At 33.4% G+C, this 20,939-nt stretch overlaps 1 protein-coding gene across 2 annotated transcripts in view; it reads left to right on the forward strand.

The window, feature by feature from the left end:
• Positions 1-20,939, forward strand: part of LOC125063381 (FMRFamide receptor-like) — a 90,155-nt gene that overhangs the window by 56,670 nt on the left and 12,546 nt on the right. Inside the window, exon 2 of one of the 2 annotated variants that reach the window (XM_047669797.1) lies at positions 8,653-8,750. The exons of the other annotated variant lie outside the window; for it this stretch is intronic. The gene's annotated coding sequence lies outside the window, so the exon portion shown is untranslated. The remainder of the gene's footprint in view (positions 1-8,652; positions 8,751-20,939) is intronic. 2 annotated transcript variants of the gene reach the window in all.

Genomic DNA, 20,939 nt, shown 5'->3' on the forward strand with positions numbered 1-20,939 from the left:
TGCTGTAATTTATGTTCGGGTAGTTGATGGGTCTGGAAATGTTCATGTCCATCTGATAACGTCTAAAACAAGGGTAGCACCAATCAAACAAGTTAGTATTCCAAGGCTCGAACTGTGTGGAGCTGTTTTACTGGCCAAGTTGTTACAAGAAGTTGCAGAAGTTCTGCACGTACCAAAGGATAAACTTCACGCTTGGACTGATTCCACGGTTGTGCTAGCTTGGTTAAGTAGCCATCCCAGTCGATGGAAAACTTTCATTGCTAATCGTGTTTCGGAGATTTTAGACATTTTAGACGCAACTCAGTGGTCACATGTTTCATCTACCGACAATCCAGCAGATTGTGCCTCTCGGGGAGTGACACCATCAGCTTTAGTAAACATGGAAATGTGGAGAAATGGTTCCCCCTGGCTACAAAATAAAGTTATCAATTACGAAAGGAAACCCATACCAGACACTAATTTAGAAGAAAAAGGTGTGAAGGCATGCCATGTGGTGGATAGTAGTCAAAACATTTTTTGGACAAATTTTTCGACTTTAAGGAAATCATTGAGAGTATTTGCTTACTGTAGAAGGTTTATAAACAAATTAAAGCGACCTGAAGAGAGTTTTCCTATATGGTTAACTAATAAAGAACTAAATCAAGCATTACATATTATTATAAAAGCATGTCAGAATGAGTACTTTTTTCTGGAAATCAATGATTTAAGAAATAATAAACCAATTTATAAGAAAAGTAAACTTACCGTATTGACTCCTTTTCTGGATCGTGAAAGTATCATGCGAGTTGGTGGTCGTCTTGAAAGAGCTGACTTCAACATAGACAAAAAACATCCAGTGATTTTGCCGTCAAAATCACATCTTACCGACTTGATCATAGCGGACGCCCATGAAAAAACTTTGCATGGCGGGCCGCAATTAATGATTAACTATATTCGGTCCAAATACTGGATTTTAGATATTAAAACTCGTACAAAGTTATTCGTTCGAAATTGTGTTCGATGTGTACGATACGCTGCACAGGCAAGAGACCAACTTATGGGACAGTTACCTCCTTCACGTGTAACTCCAATTCGTCCTTTTCATCGAAGCGGCCTGGATTATGCGGGTCCTATTTTAATAAGAACATCCAAAGGTAGAGGCCATCGAGCATACAAAGGATATGTATGTTTGTTTGTGTGTATGGCAACTAGAGCAGTACATTTGGAGGTTGCAAGCGACCTTACAGCGCAAGGATTTTTGGCCGCATTCAAGCGTTTCGTGGCCAGACGTGGGCATTGTGCTGACCTATACAGTGATAATGGTACAAATTTTGTAGGTGCCGCACGCGAACTCAAAACATTGTGGTCCCAAGAAAAGTCATCATTGGCAATAGAAATTGCTGAGAGTTTGGCAACAAATGGAACAACATGGCATTTTATTCCACCTCATGCTCCACATTTCGGTGGATTATGGGAGGCTGGAATAAAATCCACCAAACACCACCTAAAACGAGTGATAGGTACTCAGACGTTGACCTTTGAAGAGATGAGCACTCTTCTGTACCAAATAGAAGCCTGTCTCAATTCCAGACCATTGTCACAATTAAGTGTGAACTCACAAGATCCTACACCTCTTACCCCAGGACATTTTCTTGTCGGCGAGCCATTGGTTTTGGTGCCGGACAGCAATTATGAAACCTCATCGGTTTCTTCACTAAAGCGCTGGCAGCTAACGCAACAGTTGCTGCAGCATTTTTGGCGTAGGTGGTCAAATGAATATCTCACGCAGTTCATGCAACGTTACAAATGGGCGCATCAAAAACCAGAACCGAATGTTGGTGATATTGTTTTAGTTCGAGAGGATAATCTTCCTCCAGCAAAATGGTTATTAGGGATTATAACGGATAAACATGCAGGTTCGGACAATATTACGAGGGTTGTTAGTCTTAAATGTAAGGATGTTATCGTTAAGCGTCCTATAACCAAATTATGTGTATTGCCTGTGACGAAGTAAGATATTTGGGTAAATCTGATGTTGTTGTTTTTTATTTTTTATTTTTTCTGTTGTTGTATAATATAATAGGTATGTTGTCGCTTCTAGCTACTGTGAAAGGCTTGTACGAACTTTTTAAACTCTATTACAGTCCACTACGATTACTTGTTTACAGTTTATTCACGGTGGGCGGAAGTGATGTACATTCTGTCCATGGTGGGCGGTATGTTTAAACAATTATAGTAATATGTTCAACAAATAGATGTCGCCTGTGGTTCCTTGAATCGCGGTATGTTTAAATTATTATAGTTTTATGTTGAACCAATAGATGTCGCCTGTGGTTCCTTGAATCGCGGTATCGTTATGATTCAAAAATAGTATAAGTATCTCAATTGTTTTTGTATTAAATTGTCTCAGCCCTGGGATTGGTGTTTTATTTTGTTCACCCATAATAAACCTCGTAAGATGGTTTACCATCTCGTTAATATGTGCGACTTTAGAAGACTTTACAGCGGCGTAGAAGCAGCAACGGCCGATATAGAAATTAAACTTTAAATATAAGAACAATTTCTACATTCAGATCATTAAGTTTATTTAGTTGATAGGTAAAAGAGTTTTTAATAAATACTTTTTGAGTAATGTTAGTTTTTGTGCGAATTCAGAAATACTTTGTTTTGCCAAAACAACTTAGAGTTAATAAGCGGAAACGCTTTTTATTAATTATTTTAATGCGTTTATTTTTAGTAATGTAGCTGAATAATAAACCAAGATTTAAAATAAATTCAGTAAATTTGTTTCTTATTTAATCATGCTACATATGTATAATTTGCATTTACCATTAAATTTATTTGAAGTAAGTAGCCTTGGACACCATGACCTACATTGCCAAAAGATTGCAGGTCGTTTTTCTCACCAAGCCGCGCTCAACGATATTATACACCGCTCTCTTGCCTCCGCCAATGTTCCAGAAATTTCGGAGCCAAGAGGCATCGCAAGAGACGATGGCAAGCATCCGGGTGAGATGTCGTTGATCCCTTGGAAGATGGGACGGGCAGTGTGGCATGCTACATGTGTGGATACGTTTACCGCGTCTCACCTCCTTTGGACCAGAAAAAAAGCTGGGGCGGCCGCAGAGCAGGCGGAAAATAATAAACGTCACAAATATAAGAGTCTTTCCTGCAGCTTCGATTTTGGTCCCTTTGGAGTAGAGACTTTTGGGCCGTGCGGTTCAAGTGCACAGGCGCTTATTAAAGATTTAAGTTGGCGCCTGGTAGATAGTACCGGTGACCCCAGAGCTGGTGCTTTCCTCACTCAAGGAATAAGTATCGCAATACAGAGAGGAAATGCTGCCAGCGTTAAATGTAAACAGCCACAGGGACCAAACTTTTTAAATTTTCTTTTAAATATTTTTTTATTATTACTTTAAAGGTTAAGATAATTGTAAATACAAATTATGCAGTAAATTATATTTGCAATGTTAGTATTAAATATCCATTTACCTGTTATTGAAGGGAATTTGAATAGAAATTATAACAAAAGGTTCGCAATATAACGCCATCTAAGTTGTTAATTAAATTTAATGAATTGGAAGGATTATTAGTTCTCAGCAATGTTTACAAACTGTTCGCCGATTTCCAACATTAACAAAGGCTCAATGTCACTGTGGTTAACTAAATTAACACTTTGAATTACAAATTATAATTATAACCAATAAAGAAATGAAAAACCGTTTTAACCGAACAATAGAAAATTTATATACAATATTTCCAACATACATTATAAAGCAAAATAAATAGACAAGGCTGAAATGCTTTTAATTAAAAGTCTTGGTCACTTGTCGTAAATATGTCGAGCGTTAAGTGTTTTATAAAATAGTACCTCAGAGTGACTTTATATCAGGCAGGCCGAAAGAAAACTTTAGAAATATAAAATTCCAAAAAATATTTACGAAGGGATAATTTTTGCTATTTTCACTATTACTTAATGCTATACAAGCAGTTCTTATAAGTATACTGGATCAAATAACATGTAAATTCCCTCGCGTAAAATAAAGTATTTCTAATATGTATGACCCATAGTCTCGTGAGTAAACTGATACGACAAAGACACATTTCGTATCTGCTTTATTCATGTTTCTCGTATATGCACAAAGATTGGACGTAGCCAGTAGTTTAGCTCTTTTATATAAGATACACGTTTTTACGGTAAATAGGAATATCAAATGTGCGTAGAAATAAAAATCTGTTGAAGCTGAGCTGGAACACTACTAAGAAAAATATATATACGAATGATTTTAAAATGCTATAAAAATCGTAAGAGACTGCTAAAGTATTATCAATGCAATTTTTTATTTCACGTGAGTAATTATTATTAGATATGTATTACTCAACTAGATATTATGAAAACATTTATAATTCCAACTTACATTAAGAGGTTCCATTAATCAGTTACTGAGTTTTAATTGCAATGGGCTCATCTCTTTGTGCTTGGTTTAGTTCCCCTCAAAAGTTCCATCAAATGTGTCAATCTATCATTCCTATTTGTATCCTTATATCCTGATTTTGTAGCTTTGTGGCATGGTTTTCAATATAGCAAGGGAGGATTAAATTATTAAACAAAGTGAGTTGTTATTTTCAAAATTTTCCTACAAATTCATTTTGAGAACTTTATCCTTAATTGAGGTAAAAAAAGATCAAGCTAAAAGATAATTGGAAATCCTTTTATGTTTATTTTCACTCAGCCCTGTTTTGTGTTCAATTTATAAAGAATTAATTAGTCAAAGCCAAAGATGTCCTGTTATGTCGCGCGCCGTTCATTAGCTAAGTAATAACAGAGCTTTGCCACCCTACGCGCGCCCTACATCAAAACTGTGCCAGTTTTACTTTCTAGCTGGTAAATCACAACGTCAGAATCCATTCATCTTGAGGTTGCATTTAATACAATTTTTTTCCATTAAAGGGACATATTACAATTAAAGGGATACATAAGCTAGCCTTCTACGATTTATATTACATTGACACAGTGGACTGTGGTACAGTGCCCCTTACTTTTCTTGGCCGGTAAGAGTGTCGCTGTCATTTTTTTTTTAAATTTATTTATTAGCTGGATACAAAGTCCATTGGCAGCCGTCACTGTCATGGATATAAGTATTACCAGTAAATAAAAATTAACCATTATAAGGGAAATAATTTGAAGTTATGCAGGCTAACTTAACAATTTATTGAAATATCTTAATAAACCTATACTTGTATCTAGAAAATACTGTTCTAGACTTAAATAAATGTGACAAAAACTAAGGAACAACTGATATGATGGGGTTTGTTACCTGTACTATCCAGGTACCCAACTAAATAAACAATTCGTTATTTAATATACTATTAAATATAATACTAACAATAAATTAAGAAAACTAAATACTAATACAGCTAAAGTAATGTTATTTAAGGTTGGCAATAAAAGGCTTTTGAATTTGAATAACCTGTACTACAAATATGTTTTAAGATACCTAGCAATTAGAACCGTTCGTAAATTAAAACTTTGTCACTGTAATTAATAACGCAAGGAATAAAAATAAATACATTTTAGTTTGTTTTTTATTAGAAATTGCTAAATAGTAAAATTATTTATTGTACGCGCTAATAAATTAAAGAAAATAAAAAAAAATAGTCTGATATTTCAAAATGGCGACGGCAGTACCAATTTTAGCCGCCGGCCAAGTAAACTATGTGGCACTGTACTTGAAACAGTAAAAAGTCTCGTTAGTGGACAAAGTGGAGTGTATACACTAGTGAGTTAAAAATGCCAAGTCATCAAAGTTGGCTGGTTCCCACAATAGAGCCAGTCTCGCCAGTCGCCACAATTAATCAGCGGGGTGAGGCTAGTGACGGACACGAGATCGTTAGGGATACTCACAATGTCGCCGTTAATACGAGAGCTCAAACTTATTACACCTTTTTGTTAAAATCCAATGTCAGAATTAATTGTCGTGTCGTCGTGCCCAAAAATTCACCGTTTATTTTCTATAATGGTTTCACCCAAAGCAACGTAACATTCTCAACACGAATAAATTAAAATGATTCAAAAGGAAAATTAAATGTTGCAAAATTTTGTATAAATAGTCCAACGTTGCACTGCACTCTTCAAACTGAATTTTTCATTTTTAGATTCACTTAGCTTTTTCCTCGTTTTGACTGAATTCTAATTAGGTAACCTACAAGAAAAGAGCGTACCAGTTCTTAAAAGGCCGGCAACGCACTTGCGAGCCCTCTGGCCATGTCTGGTCGGCGGTATCACTTAACATGAGATGAGCCTCCTGCCCACTTGCCCATTGTTACATAAAAAAAAAGTCAAAGTTATACTTTCCCCTTCAGAAAATATAGTCTCAGTACAAGAAGATAATAAATAAGCCAAAGAGCGTATTTATTGGCGTCATTAATTAGATTATATTAAGAAATTTTATGACACAATAATGACAGCTAACACGTGACTACATCGTTAACGATATTATGGCTCGTAACAAAAACAAACGATGGATTAATTGTTATTAAAACCCTCATTGAATTCAACGTTTTGATATCGTGGGTGGTTTTGTTGCGGTGGTATGCTTTTAATTTTATAATTAACATTTTTTATGATTCAATAATTTTAACCTACTAATATAATATTTGCAACAATATTGTAACAAACACAATAATAATAATCTTACTTACTTATAATTATCTGCGTAAATAAATAAATAATTATTATTATAAGATTAGTCCGTTCGATACTGGCACTACAAAAATATGACCGGTATGAAATTTAGAGTTACAGTTGAGTTAAGAAAGAAATTAGTTTTTTTTTAATTAAAGAAGACATGTATATAAAAGAAATATGTGCAAACATATTCACATTAATAAAAAATAGGCACATCTCAGCTTTAATTTCCTGTCACCCGCAACACTAATTTTCAGTGTACCCTATACTATCTTGGCGTGACACACTAAACAAAACAAAAAATGTTGACAATAAAAAAAAAAAAATATATATATTTAAAAAAAGAAGAGAAACAAATCAAATTACAAACGCCAACAAACCATAGAACATATATCATGAGACATTGTTTTCTGTTCCTAACTTAGCCGACTGACATTCCATAATATAACTTTTACATTTTAATGAAATTTGAACCTTAATTAAAAAAATAAATGTAGCAGTTGCTACGCTGTATTATCATCACATACGCTAACATACAAAGCGCGGGAATATTGAAACTTTTTGTTCAAAAATCCGGTATGTAAAGCAATTTGAAGAGTATTTACTTCTTTTTAGAGAAATTACACAATACTTAAATAATCGTAGTAGCGTAACCTACTTTTTATATAAACTTAAAGAACATTTTCATTTTTATCGTCCAAGCTGTTTCATTATTCAAAAGTATCTTCAGAACTGAACTAACCCTTTTGCAACTAAAGTTATCTTCAGAAAACCCTTATGCTTCAAAAAACGCTTATGCTGATAAAAGGTTTTTAAATTACGCTTTGTTTAAGCATAATAATACCGTCAGCTACAATTTGTCAATTAGAGCTTCAATTGACATTTTTACCATACGAAAAATCGCATGGCATTATTTTCTACCTGCTAATTGGACCGGAGTCCTTGTGGGTACTTCGTTCTTGGTTACGTTAGGTTACATAACCAGATGGTTATGTATTTGTTAGTGATATTGCGACAAATAGACCTATATCATTTAGCAATAATTGAAATTAATAATTTAGCGTTTATGCATATAAATGTCAAGGAACCGTTTAAATACCGGAGATACTTAACAACCGCTTTTTTGTAAAGCAAAATCTCCGATTCCTATTAATGACGACAGGTTATAACCAGAATAAATATAAGTAATAGTTTCTTTAAAAACTGTACTAAGTTATTAAGGATACCTTTTATTTATTCCCAGGATCATGTAGCTCAACACACTCTTTATTTATTTATTAACACTTCATTGCGTACAAAAATATAATACAATTGACTATTACTACAGTCATCAGGGATAAAAAAACACATGTAAAAAAAAGGGGCACATTAATCAGTTAATACGAAAGTTAGGGATACGATATGGACAGGTAATGTTTGTACAGTATAGATTTAAAGGAAGATAGAGAAGAAGCTAAGCGAATAGGGACGGGAAGTGAATTCCATAACCTCACTGCAGAGACCTTAAAGGATTCGCCAAGAAACAGTTATGAAATGTAGAGATATAGTTTACGGAAGAGCGTAAACAATAGATAGCTATGGGCTTCCAAAAATTTGAAATCGTTTTTGAGATAGCAACGAAGAGATGGAGAACGTGATCATAACGTCGCTGCCGAATGGGTAACCAGCCTAGCCGCTTACGGAACGCAGAGATATGGTCATACACATTTAAGATTTACGCACCCGTTGTCTCAAATACAACGTTTGTTCTAGGCATCTTTGTGATAAAAAAATGCCAAGAAAAACTTTTAATAATCATATCCACAGGAGATTTTTGGAAAATTTCAAAAAATTGTATAATTGACTGACAGCACAACCAACTAGAATGAATATTTTTTTCATATATTGTATGCAAATCCGTAGATATTGTTAATTCGGCGAAAAAGATTTTTCTGATATCCTTTAATTTTCATGTATGATATATTTACTAACTAATTTGTTTACAGAACAACAGTCGTGCATGAGTGGACAGAGGGTCTCTGGGACGGGCAGCACTAACCATAACGGAGGTGCCACGGCCACTGGTCTGGTGGCTCCTGACACCGTAAGTCACATTTTAAGTTTTTAAATAACCTACAAGTACATGTATATTTTGAAAAGTCCCCATGCAAATACTAAGTCCCTTGTTTCTTTGTATCAATATAGGTCTACTCGAGTCTTAGATAAGTTTCACTACCGTATGTCAAAAAATTATTGAACTTGGCATACGGGAGACCCTGAATCTTACTCTTAGCACCTGAAGCCAAGTGTATCATAATGAAACGACCGTTCCACAATATTCGCACGCAGTTCACTCTCGTTACATGATATCCAATGAAAGTGTAGCTTTTTCACAGCTAAATTACAGTTTTAGACGCATTTAAAAGAAACGTCTCATCAACTTGCCAACGCGCAGGTGTCCTTACTTAAGAACCAAAAACCATTCTGCGCCATTCATCTTTACCATGTTTTCTAAGTGACCATATACATAAGCATGTCTACCAGTATTACTATATATAGTAATTGCTAATCTCTCTTACTATCATGAAGAAAGTGACTGCTTGATATCTGATGTGATATCTAGATCGTTGATGTAAGCTAATATCGAAATACACAGATAACTCGTTAACCGGGCTGACAATAAATTTAATTGGTGTGTGTGACCTCGTTTTAACAACAACAATGCTTCCCACAGAGCGGTGACCGACACCGTGGTACCACAGGACTAATTATATTGTTGTGGTATACGATTTGCTAATCAAGCATGTGACATTCTATTGCCACGCTAAGTGATACAAACACTTACAACTGTTAAGAGTACTCCAAGCGTATTAATAAGAGCGTTTCTTGAGTCGTCTGTGACGTGTCAATGCGAATGAATTGATCACAAATTACATATAAGAAGCCATCCTTATATCGTTAGATGATGATTATTAATTGATCAGACCTGACCGTTTTATGGCCAGTTAGAATTAGCTATTTCTTGGAAAAATCAATTATATAATCGAGCCTCTTCATAAAGTAGATAAATCGCAATTCGGCGCCTTTACGTATTTATTTGGGAAACAAAACAGATACATCTCTATACAATAAAAAAAAGTGTGTATGTACTTATGTACACGCGTTAAGAGTTATATTTCTTTGGCGTATGGAAAAAAAAATAACTAAAATGCAGTAATGATTAACGATAAATATTAAAATTAATTAATAAAATTATTATTAGTAAATACTATCACCGTCGTATATGAAATTGATTTAATAACACACCAAAATAATATTTATTTATTCACACTGTTTAATTGTACTGTTACGAAACACGTGTTCTAAATATAAAAATACTAGAATATACAACTTGAACATAGTTATTGTCGATTTTCATGCCACCTAGAACTAACTTCATTCTGTTAATTTTGTGTAACGGTGCGCGCGCATCGTAAAATTTCACTCTCATCAATTTTTTATAACGCACCTAAAGAAGTATAACTCAAAAAGTTAAAAAATAAAACATAAAATAAACACATGGGATGTATCCACAAAAAGTTTCACTGATTAAAAATATGATACAGAGCAAAACAAAACATGACAGGACCAAATTTCTAAATCCGGAGAACGACAAACATACTAGTAGCTATAACAAAGAAGAAATATACAAGGATTAGGATATTAATATTTGTTTTAAATTATTCTTAAATGAAGCAATAGAGGAATGTGAAAAAGGGATGTTAGTGGCAGAATCCAAAGTATATCTCATCCTGTGAAGAGGCTCGCGGAACCCAATGTTGGAGTCGGAAAGTTAAAGGTCTGTGCGAGCTTGTTCACAAACATTCCATCTAGAATATTATAATTATACCAACTCAGTTTCTCCATAAACGTTCTTGTAGCTAAATTAAAAACAGAAAAATGAGGAAAATCTACAAGTCCAACAAGATCTAATTAATACTTTTTACAAACAAAGCACATTTGCATCCGCCGAGCTCCTAAGTCTCGGATTTAATGGCGGGCAAGTCAACAAGAAAAATAGGCTTTTGTAATTTTGCTCTCAAAACAGAAACAATTAGAATTTAATAAGATTTCTTGTGAAACACGTTTCTGATGCTTTGCTTATGCTTTCCTTGTTATTCGTGGGTTACCGCTACTGTATAATATTGCATAGAAGCAATATTAATTGTTTGAAATTTCGTGTAGCAGAAAGCTGCCGTCGTAAAAACCTTACTATAGTTTTTGTAACATATCAAATATTATCAAATTCAAGTAAGGATAAATAAGATTAAAAAAATATCTTAAAATTCTTCTTTCATATTTTTGAATTTATTATTTTGAGTATGATAAAATGTATGCTTCTTAATTACGGTAAAGTAAAAACTTAAGAATAAATTTTACTTTTTAAATTAAATTAAATGTTTTCAAAATCTTGAATATCATTTTGGTTACACCCCAAAGGAAATTGTTTTGATAACTATCTCCAAGAGGACGACTTTTATCAAAAAGAAATAAATATTCCATTCGTGTCCAATCTTAAACGCACTTAGAAAAATATGTATAAACTTTTAGAAGCTAACCACACATACAAACCACAACAATGGAATATATATTTTCTTTCATACGATTTTCAAGTTTTAATGATGAAAGTAATGTTATACGAGATATAATGACGTGAGTTATAATAGGAGCTGTAGCTGAACAAACCTTCAGCTTCAAGACTGAAAGTCCAAATTTAAACAGGATTAAAGTTTACAAGGCGCAGCTGGGATGGAGGATGGAATCTAGAAGCCACAGAAGTTAAGAGACGACTAAGACTCAAAGTCAGAACTCATTGAGTATGAATCCCTATTGTTGGATTAGGCCAGGTTGTGATTTCTCAAAAAAGGCTTTTACAATCATTGAAAATAATGGCTGTTTATCAGTGACTTAAAACAACTTCAAAATTGTATAGTGAAACAAAACTTTTAACGGTTAGACAACTATACCTAATTGCAAAATACAGACTTTTTTGTAAACAAACTCTTAAAAAAAGCTAGAATGAAGAAAAGGCACTTTCTTCATTCAACTCTTTTTCTCCCTTACATCTTTAACCACTTTCCTTAAAACAAAATGTTCATTAACGTTTCATAACTTTATACATTCACTAACAATCGTAAACAATATCTTCTCAACCTGTCCTAGGATGCAGAACATATTCTTAATGTACAACAATTATTAAATGTAAGTGTTATGTAGAAATTATGGTCAATTACTGTTAACATGACAAAAGGATGAGATTAGCTGCCCACGACGGCGACATAGGTGGGGGTAAATATCCTTTTTGTTACGTATAATAAAGTTTTTAATTTTTTTCTTTGTTGGATTTACCAAGCTAAAAAACAGACAATCAGCTAACGACTGCGCATGGTGAAGTAAGTTCGCATGTGCATTCGGTAATTGACATTTACAGAACATGAATATTGAACCAGTATTGTTCTAGTAGTGAAACGTGCTATTCTAACCTCGGTCGTATTTTCATGGGCAACTCTCTAATACCGTGAAGGAAATGGCTAGAAAACTGATTTTAAGCTCATCAACTACGTGGTAATGGTATAGAGATAATTTTAAATTTATTGACAAGAAATTTAATTTTAATACTTTAATACAAATACCTCATTACTGTAATTCCAAGCTTAACAGATAATTGATAAATCTCATTAGCACTGGAAGTAAAATGTATCTACAAATAGTTTCGTTGGTTGGGTTTATTGGCTTGTGACATTTCAATTTACTTTTCTTTATTGAATTAATGATCGATACTAATCGAGTTTTTTCCGGCCAATGACAAACTATAGAGTAGAATGTCTATTACATTACATTTATTTAATTTATCGCAACTAGGCCACACGTAAATAAAACAAAAAAATATTGGTTGTTTGTAAAGTAGGTTTACGATCGAGATGTTTACGTGATAACGTCTTATTGGTGATATAAGTTTTTGGGAAGTAAGGAATTAATGAAGATAACAATTTTTTCAAATTTTAAATTACATCTATCGTTTTATTCACACTTTTGATGATAAATTTCGGGTGTAAAATGACAAGTTTACTTATTCGACTATGATATACATTTTTCTTCATACATACATTCATACAAACATACTTTTATACATTTATACAAACATTTATGCATACATACATACATACATACAATACGATCAGTTACAATCTTCACGTAAATTTATCTGTTTCCAATCTGGGTAATTGACAAGTTTCACGGAATGACTGGCAGCGCTCGAGATGAGACGGGAGATCGGTCCGTCTCTCTCTCGTCATACCTGCGATCGCGCTCGTGAGGTTTTGGTGTGACACAAGTTTCTGAACATGTCACCCGACTAAAACGATTTTAAAGACGTTATCACGTCAAAAAGAAAGAAAGAAATTATAACCAATATGTGGCCAACCAATAATTAATTTAAATATTACTAATACTTCAACGATCATTGTTAAATAACCAACAAAACTTTTCATACCTTCTGCATATGTAACAGGTATACTATTAAATATTAATTCTAATTTGTATGAAGGCACAAACCACACATTGGTTAACCAACAGTTCCATGTCAATAGACGCTCAAAGGAAATCTAATAATAATTAATCATATACCTCGTCACCCGTTATATTATCTAGAGCGCCTACGTGTCAATAAAAGGTCAATTATTTAAACAATTTGATTGTTTTCACACATTGGGGCTTTGCAAACAAAGCCTTTAGAATTCACATCCAAATTCAAAAATCATTTATTCATATAGTAACAAAATGTATAAATATATGAAATGCTTCTTATTTTACATTTACTGCCAGTTTTAAAATCAAAGGCGTAGAACGTAAGAGAAGAACTGGCAAACTCTCCGCAACTCTTTTTGATCGCCAAGTTTTTTGTTTTACACAATGTTGGTAAGGAGCTGCAACCATTACACCTAATGACATCATAAGTAATTAATAATAATCAAATAAATTAAAAACAAAGATTTGTCCTCTATCAGCAGGAGGCATAGTGAAATAGGAGCACGCTCTTACATTCTCGTGTAGTATAAGATCCCGATATACAACGACCTTCACCGAGATGCTTATTTAATGAAACGTATTTTATATTTAATTTAATATGTCAATAAATATAATCCATATGGGTTGCCTAGCAAATTTCAGTCCAGAGTATGTTTAATTAATATTTAAAAAAAAAAATATTTTTTTATAATTTGCATCACTTACACATAATATGTATCACTATAACTTTCTTTTTTACTAAAGATGTATATATACTTTAGTGTCACATAAAAAATATACACATAAATAATTAATTGATTAAAAACAACCTAACGTTTGCATATTCTATGGGCTTCATACTTTCGATTGGTATAGAATTTATCTAATAATCATACCGGTGAAATGTTTAAAAAAATATTTTTTTTTTAATATTAATTAAAATACTCTGGACTAAAATTTGCTAGGCAACCCATATGGATTATATTTATTGACATATTAAATTAAATATAAAATACGTTTTATTAAATAAGCATCTCGGTGAAGGTCGTTGTATATCGGGATCTTAGACCAGTGGGAACAACACGCAAATACATAATCGAACTAACTAACGTCACCGCATACACGAAACGATATACACGAAAAAAACAACTTTTTTAAGCAGCATCTACAAGAAGGGGCGCCCATCTTACGTTGACTATATAGTCAACACTACAGATATCATATTACTATAAATACCACTGAGCATCCGGTAGTATGCGCAAGCGACCCCCTTTAATGCGCACATATTGGTGCTTGCATAACAAAAACAAAGCCCACGATAAAAATTTGCAGGATTGGTAAGTGAAATGTCTGTGAATAAATCTAAATTAAAATATTACCTAAGCACCTTACCTTATACGAGTAAATGTATGAAACTGACACTCTTGACGATATGAAATTTTCACGCCGTATATATTAAAGGTCACGTTTGTAATGTAAGAGCTAACGATGCGCGCCGCTTTACTCATCTTTCAACTGCTGTCAAGAGCGGTTCATTAGATGGTTTCATATGAATATTTTTAGGCCTATGTGCCTTTATTTTGCTCTATTACCGTAGATACATTACGATTCTCGTAAACATCAGAATTATGCGCTCTTCTCACGCACTTCTAACCAATTTTTATGGTACGTAATAAAAATATATAATACGGAATATCTGGTTAACAAACACGTAGTGGCAGATAGACTGTAGCTCTATAGGTACCGTGATTGATGATCTCGGGACTCGCACAAGGTATAAAATACAAATTGCTACAAATTACGTTCTTACCCAGATAAACATAAACTGTTCCGCCGCGAGCGAGCGCGAACCTCACGCGTTTGTATCTATTTGCACAACTTTGAAGATTAAACCCGCTAATGTTTATAGCTTCCTTAACTTAATTACAACTCAAGTTTGTAAGATAAAAACTAAAGAGTTATCTTAAATGGTTACTGTTTCGGAATTCTAATGATTCAAGTACTTGGAAGGCACTTGCAAATCTTATGTGATATTCATTATTATATCTTTAAATGAAAAGTAATGGCAATATATAATTCGATAAAAGATTCTGTTAACAAAATTTCTGTTTCTCTACAAAATTTATTTATGATATGAATTTAATCGACTTATTCATAGTAAACCAATGTTATTATGTTTACTTACTATGTTTTTGAAAAATTTTATATTATATATTAAGAAATGTTATCCGGCGAAATAATAATAGTTTTGTTAATTTTTAAATTGTTGGTATTCACAGTAGAAGATCACTTACATGCTATTAAAAACTTTAAGGAACTTCCCCATCCGAGCATACAGTGCAAAGAAAACTTATTATTTAATGGTCGTTTTAAAAAAGACTCCTTTGACACTTAATTGTCTTGAAGTCAACTTTTTTATTGCTCCCGGCATGCAAAAACTTTAAAAGAAACAACAAAAGTGTAGTCTAGTTTGATTTTCCAAGTTCCCATTAGTTGAAAGATGTACTTGTAGAAGCTGTACTTTCTTCAACATTTTTATAATTTTCTAACTTCTTCATTTTACTCTTTATAAACGTGACTTAAATATTACATTAGCATGTTTCACTTCACACAAACTATTTTGGTATTTCTCGTATCTTCAGATTGTTTTAACCCAATAGTAATACCGTGGCGCCATAACCTTTTAGGAGGCCTCAATTTTCTGCATCTGTAGCATAAACCATTAAGAATAAGGGTACGATTACGAAATGAGATTTAGCACTTAATCTGACTCCAAACATCAAGTATGAACTGAAATATTGACAGTCATAGTTCGCGCTAAGTGTTGTAATGAATATTACTATTTTTTTGAGTTTGAACAAAATTAATAGCAACTCAAGTCCCTAAATAAAAAAGTTTCTCAGAAAAAGATTAATATCTAGGAATGGGTCGTGATAGCCGTCCATTCTGGTAAATGGCTTGCGGATTGGCGGGTAGTTGGAACAAAGGACAAGTGACATAAGCTTTCCCTCTCTCGCCTCCAACTAATAGTGAGCCCAGAAAAAGTAGCGAGCGACTCAGACGTAAATTACCAATTAGGCCCGGATCCGAGAGACACGACCACTTCTGTTGAGCTTCATGAAATTACTTACTAACTCTATTACGCTGACCTTAGAGATTTAATCATTTTAAATAGTTATAGATTTAACATACCTTATTTTTAGTAGCTTAAGCGTGCGACCGTTATGTCTGAGGTCATGCGTTCGAATCACGGCTGTGCTACAATGAAACCGACATGTCTCAAACCCAAAAAACATTAACATTGGTCAGACACAGAATACTACTATCCATAAAATAAAAATGATCGAAGATACGGATGCAATCTGATAAGCTAGAAACAATAGTACAGATTGAATACGAAATTATCAGGACTTTTAATATTGTAGCTTAATTATTTACGCAAGTACATAGTTAATTTAAAACGGTAATTTCTGTTTTAAATCTTGTGTGTCATTTCAATGTTTCCAGCATTTCTAAATATTTTCTTAAAATAAATTTTCGCGGCCATCTTAGATTTGACTTGACGTGAAAAATATCATCAAAATGTCTTTATTCGAGTACCCATAATTAAGGTTACATTAAGATTATGGTATTATTATATTTAATACGACCTCTGATGGAGTCCAAATTCTTTCACTTGTCTATTATGTTTGCTACTATTTTCCAATCTTTCACCGCTATCTCTTTTATGTCATCTTTCCAGGTTTCTGGTGGGTGATATTAGCACTAAGCCATTACCTTTTTGACCCATCAACCATAACAAACGCGGGAAGAAAAAAAAATAACTTGAACATCTTAATTGATCTTTGAATAAACTATCGTAAAAACTATTAAAGGTGCCAAACAAACCTTGATATTAAGCCCATTTTTCATTACGTTCTCGAATAGATATTAATTACTTCGACCTTATCATTCTCGTGTCATTTTGCAAATGAATAAACGTGACAAAACATTTTTGGCTTATTGACACGTTAATGTACATACATTAACGTAATAATCGACCGTACAATTTTGTTTTAATTTAACTTTAAAACAAAATGGACAGGACTGTTAACTGATGTTAAGTGATACCGCCGTCCATGGACAGTGGACACTCACACTGCCAGAAGATTCGTAAGTACGTTGCCAGCCTTTTAAGAATCGTTCTGTTCTTATCTTGAAGAACTCTAAGCCAAATTAATTCGGAGCTACTAAAGTAGGTAGCTGGTTCTACATAGTGGTAGAGCGAGACAAAAAATACCCTAAAAATCGTTTATTCATATCTTATACAATATTTTTTATAAGATATTATTCATAATATAATTATTAATCTTCCATTAGATTTAGTATAATGGACGATTTTGAGTACTATAAGTAATTTCAGTCAGTAGTTCCAGCTACGACGTAACTTGCTACGAATGACAACGAGTCGCTTTACTACGAGCTACGAAATACGTAGCTCAAATCGTGGGGCGAATTCCATTGTAAATTGCCTTAATAAACAGTTCCCTACTACAGTATGGTAATATTTTATTATAATGGAGTTTCAAACGACAACAATATATTAGATATTGTTAACTCTTTTGTCTATATCACTAACTCATAAAAGTAAAACTATGTAGGAACAAATTTCCTACCTTGCTAGTTTTGTGTCGAAGAATGCTATTAAGCAGAAATATTCTTAATAATAACAATAAAAATCGTTCATAATTTATTAAAACCTAAACTTAGCAATGAAATATACAGTATTATCAATTCCTACATTAATAATTTCTTAGCCTACATAGTAATAATAAAAAAAAATAATAAAAAGAAAATTGAAACATATTTAAAAAGATTGGTCCCTGTGGCAATGTACCTTTCCTTCCCTCGCTATATTGCGATTACTAATTCGATGAACCAGGAAAGCACCAGCTCTGGGTTCACCGGTACCACTTTCAATCTTTAATTAGCACTGTGCACTTGGACCCCACGGCCCAAAAGTCTCCAATAGGGAACAAAAACAAAGTTGAACAAATGACTTATTTTTGAGCCGTTTATTTTTTTCCGCCTGCTCTGCGGCCACCCCAGCTTTTTTGCTTGTCCGAGGGATATGAGACTCCCATAACAAAGCCCGTCCCATTTTCCAAGTGATCAACGACATCCCATCCGGCCGCTTGCCATGGTAATAAAATTTTGAAGTACGCGAAGATTACGCGTTATCTATTATGAAGATTTATCGTTTGTTTATTATTTACCAACTGAGCGGTGTTGGAATAGTAATAACTACACGTGACTCACCACATACCTATTGGAAATGATCACGGACAGATACAGAAATCTGAGGCCCAGACTTAAAAGGTTGTAGAGCTATGGTATATTATTACAAATTACTAAAAAATTAACACTGATGTCTTGAATTTCAAACCATAATAATTGTATATATTACGTTACGTAACCAGATATAGTTTTGGTAATAATAATTTACTAGAAGCCGGCATACAGCGTTCTTAACGTAATACTGGCTCACTAAGAACACTACTAACTCATTAAAGACTGTTAATGAACATTACCTTAGCTTAAGCTGTACACTAGTATTGTAAAAAATTAAGTCAACATAATATTACTTATTAGCCATAATTATTGTATAGGCTAGATTGTAATTCATGTAAAGTCGCACTCTCTTTTGTGAACTTTATTGTAGGAAAAAAATAGTGGCGTGCGGGATAGTAGTAGTTCTCAGACAAAGTAAAGTGTCACCGGACACGATTTAGCTTTCAGAAAACGCTGTGCACCGCCATTAAAGAAATCAGGCTTATTTCAGCCTTTCTTGATTAAAAATATTGGCGTAAATAAGAGAAATAAAATGATTCTGAAAAACCTTCCTTTACGAATCAAGAGCCATTAAAATAAAAGCCGCTAATCTATTGTTACACTTCAGATAACTGTACTATGCGGGTCTTAATATGGAGCGCTGGCGAAAATGTATATAAAAATAAAATTCATATTAAATACTGGCCAAAAATTTTATGACGTGGTTGCAAAATTATAAAATTTTGATAATTGCAAAATTATGAAAACTGCGCTAGTTTATTAAATATTCTAACAATATACCTTTCTTAGAGCATCATTTTGAATGACCCAAACTATACGTTAAGGGGTAAAGTTATGTACTGAAATGCCACAGTGAATTAACCAAATTAAAATTATCAGCAGTCTTTACCAATGACATGATTTGACAAAGGACTCTCTCGCGGCTCATCGCATCCATATTGAAGCTACCGCACCGTATAACTCACTAGGGTTAACGCATTTTGTCAATGTTTCCATGTAAATACTACATACTTTCTACAGCTGAAAGTGGACAGTAAATAAACCAAAAAAAAAAACAAAAAGTACACAAATTTCCTTCATAAATTATTTTATATCTAAATGTGGCAATAAAAAAAAAATGTGTGCTTGCACTAGGTGTACACACGTAAGAAGTGAAACTTCTTTATGACCTTATTTTTCGAAAAATGATCTACTATATGCAACTTTACGGAAATTGGTTAAATAAAGTTAAATTAGATAAAGTTTAACAAAAGACTTTTATTATCATAGACATGAATACAAATACAATTATTTCATTTTAACTTATTACCGTACTACTATGTAGTACTAAGATTATTACAGAATTTCATTAATTGTAATAGAATTATTAGTATTACTATCATTGTTATCGTTATTATATATTTTTGTTACTAATGGCTTCGAATCTCTTCGGATCAACTGAACTGTGTTCGTAACTGAAAAATGTGACAAATGTGTGTAAATTTTTTTCCAACGCCGATAAAGAAATTTGACTTCAAAAAGCAACATGGCGCGTAACCTGCTACAAAATTTCTCCCATACGTCGATAAAGAAGTTTCACTTCAAAAGATGGCGCGTAACGGAAAAATGTGACGCGTAACGAAAAAATGTTACACTAAATTTTACTAAGGTGTACCCTAGGCGCAGTTGTTCGTGTTACCTAAACGCGGACTAAATAAAAATATCATAAACCAATAAATAATATTCATATCGTGTGTAACCCTATCGGTGTGCATGGATGCACGCACGACAGCAGGTTAACGGGAGAGGTGACAGCTCGTTATCAGAGGCTGCGTGCTTCATCGGTCGCTGCACAGCATTATAAAACAACATTCGGAAAACTTTTCTAGACTGTACTTTGTCCCTTTTTTAATCCACATTTTAATCGAATATTACCTTGTCCCGTAAACATATGTAATGTATTTAGTTTACGGTAGATTCTACAAATTAAGTAAATAATACCACGAGGGCCTTATCAAGTCAAGTCAAAAATCATTTATTCATATAGGTAACACAATGTACACTTATGAACGTCAAAAAAGAAATATACATTAAATGCTTCTAATTTTATATTTACTGCCAGTTCTCAAATCAAGGGCGTAGAACAGAAGAGAAGAACTGGCAATAAACTCTCCGCCACACTTTTTAATCGCCAAGTTTTTTGTTTTACACAACGTTGTAAGAAGCTGCAACCATTACACCATGTTCCACGTGACATCTTAAGTAATATATAACATGCCCTTTATCAGCAGGGGGCATGGTGAAATAGGAGCACGCACTTACATTATCGTGGGAACAACACGCAAATATAGTCCGTAGTACACTTTACACAAATCCGAGAGTTATTAAACTCGTTATTTTCTCAAAATAGCTCATCCAAAAAACTAGTAACGCTTAA

The sequence above is a fragment of the Pieris napi genome, chromosome 3 (genome assembly GCF_905475465.1).
Source record: "Pieris napi chromosome 3, ilPieNapi1.2, whole genome shotgun sequence".
Taxonomy (NCBI): Eukaryota; Metazoa; Arthropoda; class Insecta; order Lepidoptera; family Pieridae; genus Pieris; species Pieris napi.